Source organism: Oxyura jamaicensis, chromosome 15 (genome assembly GCF_011077185.1).
Source record: "Oxyura jamaicensis isolate SHBP4307 breed ruddy duck chromosome 15, BPBGC_Ojam_1.0, whole genome shotgun sequence".
NCBI lineage: Eukaryota > Metazoa > Chordata > Aves > Anseriformes > Anatidae > Oxyura > Oxyura jamaicensis.
This window is the reverse complement of record NC_048907.1, coordinates 1790567-1796968: the sequence shown is the minus strand read 5'-3', so window position 1 is coordinate 1796968 and position 6402 is coordinate 1790567.

Genomic DNA, 6402 nt, shown 5'->3' with positions numbered 1-6402 from the left:
TGGGGAAAATAAACTTTTAGGAATCAAAGGCTAACGCGTGGAGCAGATGTGCCAGCAACGACAAGGCGAAGCAGTGCCTTTAGAAACCAAATTTGAGCTTTGCACAGATTAGACATTAAAATGAACTCGCTTAATTTCATGCCGTATGCAAATCTGTGCCAGCTGTCAGCTCTGTAATCACTGGAGACTAAATGTAATAGCTAAACAAGAACAAAAATGCAAGGACTGGGCCCTGCAGAAGCCCCTTTACCAGCAGCTCGTGCTCTGGGAAGCCAGGAGCTTGCCTGGCCCGCGGCTGGCGGTCACGTAACCCAAATGTCAGCAGGAGCCTCAATAAACGTCGGCAAGGAAAGAAACTGAAAAAGATGAGGCTACTACTTACTCCTGACATTCACGGGTTCCCAGACGAGCTACAATTACAGCTTTCTGCGTGATCCGACTCTTACTAATCCGGCGGCTGGGCTGAGCGAGTGACCCAGACCTCCGGAGGAGAGGCCAGGCCGTCAGCAGGCACCTCCCCGGCCCACGGCCGTCACTTGGATGCAGGACACGGATGTGCCATCAGCCAAGAGCCCACGAAGGCAGAACGAGGAGAAATGTTTCCCGTTTCCCTCTGGAGGGAAAATCTGGGAGCGCTGATCCCCACCCAAGCAGAGAGCATCGTCCTGCCTTCCTCCCGGCGCCGAGCCCGGAGGAGCCGCACTGAGTCACGGCCCAGCCCCGGACATTTACTGTGACACTCGGCCAGCATCAGCTCGGCTGGAGCGCTCCCCCAGAGCTCCTAGCTCTTGCCTGAAACCTTTTGTTGTAGCCGGGAGAAACGGCAAGCTTAGAAGTGCTAAGGGCAAAGCTCCGAGCTGCAAGGAGCTCGGGTGCGAGCTGCGGAGGCTGGAGGAGGCGGAAGGCAGGCAGCGGAGATTTAACATCCCATCTCCCGAGTAATTAAATCCAGCCGCATAAAGCGAAATGTTTAACAACTCCCGGCTTTTGTAGAGTGCTGGGGGAACCTGATAAAGACGGAGTTACGCTGCCGGTAATAAACCGAGGCTGCTGGCTGCACCATCACTGGCAGCGGGAGAGGAAAGCCTGGGTTTTAATTCGGAAGACTTTCAGAAGACATGAGAGCTGCCAGAGGCCGTGAACTACACATGCTCTGAGCTGTGCCCCACATGCTGGTGGCACAGGAGAGGCTCCAGCCCTTATCCAGCCTCCGCCAGGGGAGGCAGGAGCCTCCTCGAGCACACAGGAGGCCGTGTAATATTCAGGGATCCCTCCCCGGCATCCCTGCGCCGGCTGCAGTTGCCACGGAGACTGAGCATCTCTGCAGGCACCTCTAAGGAAAATTGTCCCCTGCTTGCAGCCACCACCTCGTAGCACACGGCCGTCCCCAGACCCCCAGCTCGTGGCTTCTGCTTCTCCCTCGGCCAAGGCTGCCCAGGGCTGGGCCTCATCCTGCCCCCGGGGCTCTGGCAGGCAGCAGGAGGTCCTGATCCCCCCAGGCTGAAGGATGAAGACAGCCGCCTCCGAGGGAGAGCCTCCAGCCAGACGACGCTGCTTGGCCTTCTCCTCCAGCTGAAAATAAATAAATGCAAAAATAATGAGAGACCTTATTTTATTTTATTTATTTATTTTGAAGTCAAGTCCGTGAGCCGGGAGGCACCCAAACCTAGAGGAGCACCCCCAAGCAGAGGCTGCTGGCGGCCCCCGCTGCCTCCAGCTATGGCCGATGATGAAAGCCTCTCCCTGGGCACACACAGGGCTGCCACCCACCTCATCCTCCCCCGTCACGATAGCAAGGAGAAGTGCCACCTCCGAGCCTAAGGAGCCGCCGCCTTGCCCTCCCAGCCTCTGCAGGGTCTCCTGCTGAGCTCTGACAGCTGCCAGCACCTTCGCAGGGGGGGCGAGCGGAGAGCCTGGCACGGGAAAACAGCTCCTTTTGTGATCCGCTCCCACGAAACACCTACCTCTTGCCTGTTTTAGCCCTCCTTGTCCTAGATTGCGAGCCCGGGAGGCAGCGAGCGTGCCGGAGCTGTGGCTGCTGACTGAGGCGAGTCCCCCTGGGAGCAGAGGGCTCCGGAGCACGGCTCTCCCCCCTGCTCCACCTGGAGAGGAGCAGGAGCCTGGTTTCACCCCGCATGGCTACCGAGAAGTGGGGAAGAATTTAAAGCGAGATGAGCTAAGATCTCACCCCAGAAGGCCTCTGTTATCCCAGGAGGGCTCATCTGGCTCCTGGCACAATGAAACGGGCCGAGCTGGGGATACCTGGCACTTGGCAGGATAAAAGCCCAGAGGGGAGGCTGTGGGAGGCAATTTCCCCTCTCTTATTGACATGCAAATCATCCCCGCAGCAGCTCAGGGGTTTAATATATTTCCAGATTGCCTGGCGTGGAGTCACATTCGTCAAGTATATGTGGCAGTCAGTCCAAAATGACTCTTATCATGGAGTCAGCACTTCCACATCAGCCCCAAGGACAGGCTGGAGGCGAGCGTGCAGCCACTCGCCTGCCCCTCTGCTCAGCCCCACTCCAGAGCAGGGCTCCCACGGATTTCGGGGGCTGCAGGAGCCCCTGGTGAGGGGTGGTGGCAGAAACAGACCAGGGGTCCCAAGGGACGTCCTCAGCCTTGGGAACACGTACGGCTGCGGCTTTCCACGCCCGCTGACTCCTGCAAACCTGATGTTACTCACTCAAAGGCAGGGTGGCTACCACAAACAGGCACCGCCGTGAGAAACAGCACTCTTCTCTCCCACAAAACATGCAGGTTTTTTTTTTTCCCGAGGTTGCTCAGCTCTGCTCCCAGTGCCCCACGGCTCCCAGGACCAGAGGTTCTCCATGGGTAGGACACTGAGGGAGGTGTGCCAGGCACTTGGCCCAGCAGCGCTCAGCTGCTCGGAGAACTGTGCTGACCACAAGTGCAATAACATAAAGCTCTTCCTCCACGCAGCTGGGACTCTTTATTCCCCTCCTCCCCCTAAATTTCATTTCTCATTAGCTCCAGACGTTCTGCGTGGGCTTGCTTGGGACCGGCCGGTGGAACCCAGCGCGCTGCTCTCATGGTAAGGCGGCTCCACGCAGCTCCGGCCTGGCCTAGCCGAAATAACCCAGCTCAGCTGCAGTACTGGCTTTGAAAGTTTCCCTTTTGTCCATTTATTCCCAGTGCTGCAAACCAATCTGTCTGAGAACCTTGTTCCTCATTATTCGTCAAGAGAGCCAACAAAGCCCTCTGTTTCTGCACCCTCTCGGAGCTTTGTTTTCGGCTGCCCATTCAGTGCTGTGTTTGTGCTCCCTCCGTGCTCGCGCTAAGAGCTTTAAATTGTTCGCTTAGCCTTGAACCCCCTCGCTCGATGTCTTTAGTTGCAGCTAGAAGTAATCAGACAATGCAATCTTGCTCTTGCTTTTTGCTTACCCTTCCATCTTCTCTTTAATTAAAAATCCCTTTGGTCTTCGCACCGCTCGCTAGCACTCGGAGCCGGGATATGGTTTCCATTTGCCTTGCAAGCGCTGCAGCTGAGAATGTCAAAACCGTTTTTCACAACAACCTTGCTTTGACCCAGGTGACAGCTTTACCACCAGGCATTTGATCTCTTACTTGCCCATCTGTTCATTGATTAAAATCCCACACTCCGAGACGCAGCTCTGCCTCCGCAGCCAGCGGCTTCTCCCCACAGCACAGCCCTCGAGCAGACAACGCGCCTGTCCTGGGGATACTCCCAGAGCAGATCACGGCATCCTCAGGGCTTCGGTTTAACCCCACAGCTCACGGGAACCAGCTGCCGGTCAGGCCCGGCCACACTGCCCATGAACAGGGGAACCAAGGAGGAGAAGGGCAGGATGAGGGGGCACGAGACCCCGGCAGCCGCAGCCCTCCGGCACGCCACAGCCACATGCTCCTATCTGGAAAAGAAAGCCTCCATCACACAAGTTTTCTGCCTGTAATGCATTGCCCACACCAGCACTGCTGCCGGTCACCTGAAGGCACTGGGGAGGTGCAGGGACAGCAGGGATGGGGGGCATGGTCCCCGCAGACACGGCGCTGAGCGCTTCAGGGACATGAGATCCGTGCCACCAGCAGTAGTGCCACCAGCGAGATCCCCCAAACCTCCCCGGAGCACGGCATGGCAATTTTTCCGCAGGATGAGCAGTGTCAAAAGGAAGCTGGCGCCTTACTCAGCCTTATAATATGCTTTGCATGATCACTGCCCCTAAAAGCTGAAGGTATCGCGGTCTAGGAGAGAGGCTGCAACGCTGGGAGGCTTCTGCGAAATGAGTCGCTGCCACCTACCGGCTCCAGGGATCCCTCTGCTTCCACGTTCACCCAATTCGGCCTCAAAGTTTTAGTACAACCAGCCTCTTATGTGGCTTCTCCCGTGACACAAGGACATCCCAGCACCCCTCTGCAATGCACAACCCACGGCATCTTTGGAAGAGGTCCTGTGTGCCAGCCAAGCCCTCCTGGCTCTGGGCATGGCTATGCCAAGAGCTGCCAGCCTGCCCCAGGGCCCCAGCTCCATCCTTTCAAAGCCCTTACTCTTTCCTACAACCTACTTTGGGATCTCCCTTTGCTCCCCCTGACAAAATCATGGATAATTGCAATGCACGATGCTGGAACAGCAACCCTCGAGCTGGCCCAGATTGGTGCCGTAGGGATGTCCAGCAGCCACAAAGAAGGAGCACTCCCAGCTGCCGAAAGCTGTGCACGAGGTGCACTTTTGACTATCAGGGTTGTTCTCCCCCGATATATCAGGTTTAATTGGTTGTCAGATTCTAAACGGGCTTTGTGCCATTTTGAGAAGGAAAATACCTCATCACTCTGTGATTCTGGTTAGGCTTCATTGGCACTGAAGAAAACACAGACTTCTGTTGCAGCTTCCTCTCGGAGGTGTATTTGCTCATCCTTCAAATGCTAATTATCCCCCAAACTTATCCTCCAGCGTTAATGGGCTTTGTCAGGCTCCAAATGGCTGGAGGACATGGTAATTGTGCTGCAGGGATCGCCTTGGGCTCCATTTGCTGCTGAGTGGTCTCAGAGCCAAGGTGCTGTCAGTCTCTTTTTACGGATACTGGTTGAACCAAGTTCATCAAGCTGCTTTTGTCAATCCTGGTAACATCAATAAATGTCTGCAAGAGCTCTGGCAGTGGTTTCCACCTTCCCCACTGCTGAAAACAAGCAAGGAAAGGAAGACTGTCTGGCAACCTTCATGCAACACAGCAGCAGTTCCAGTTCCGAGTTGTTTGCTCAGCACAGGAGCAGCATGAAGCTAACCTGGACCAGGCTGCTATGCCCCATCCTCTGCTCTTACTCCAGTGCCAGCAGCACGTTCCTTGGAGGCCGGGAACAAAGGTGGCATGCCCTCGCCCCTGGAAGTCACCGAGCAAACAGAAGCCACAGACAGAGGCATTAGGGACAGTGTAGTTGTGCTGTCCCCAGTACGGTTTGTTAACTAGCGTCGTGAAAAATGTCCAGTTTCTACCCTTCCACTGTTTAATATCCCTCAGCCACTCTTTCATTTGTACCAGTTACAGCCACCCTCGCTCTCTTCTTTTCCAAAAACCAGGTTCCAAAAACCAGGACTTGCTTCCAGCCTTCCTCCCGAGCTGTGTTTTGTGGCTCTCCTGGCACCGTGGCTATTTCCTACACGTCCTCCCGCCCAGCTCCGTGCCCACGGCTGGACCCAGCCCTCCTGCAGCACCGAGCAGCGCGCCCGCCGCACACCGCACGCACCCACAGCCCCGAGCGAGGTTCGCTCCTGGCACTGCAGCGGTAACGCACGCTCGGTTCCCGATCATAGCCCAGATACATCCTGCACCATTTGTCACCCTGCCACAATTCCTTTATATTTTAGGCCCGCTATCATCTTCTGTGCACATCACGCAGGGGAGCACCAGAACCTCCCGACTCCTGAACGCTGCATTTACCCCCTTTTTTTTTTTTTTTTTCTAAAATCAACCACACAGAGAAAAAACACCTTAAATTGCCACAGTTTATTTACGACAACTTGTTGTGTGAGTAGCTGGAGAAAAACCCGTCCATCGTCCTGCTAGGGTCTGAAAGCAGGGTGAGGTCCCTGCAGCCCCCTGGGACGTTCCCTTTTCCTTCAGCTCTGTGTCAACCTCCCTCTGCCCGTGCCCGTTTGTGCAGAGGAGCCGTGCAGCCCTGTGTCCCTTACAGGACCCCCAGGACCCCCCCAGGACCGCCCAGGACCCCCCCAGGGCCCCCAAACGAGGCGCGGCCTCCACAGGCCCAGGCCTAGGCCCAGGCCGCAGCCGTCGCCTAGCAACAGAGAGCGGCCTCGTCAGGCCCGCCCCATCCCAAACCTCCATTCTCATTGGTTACTCCTCCAAAGATTGACGTTCCCTCTGACCAATTACCACCCTCCACGAGCCCCTCCCGCGCCGGTGGGCG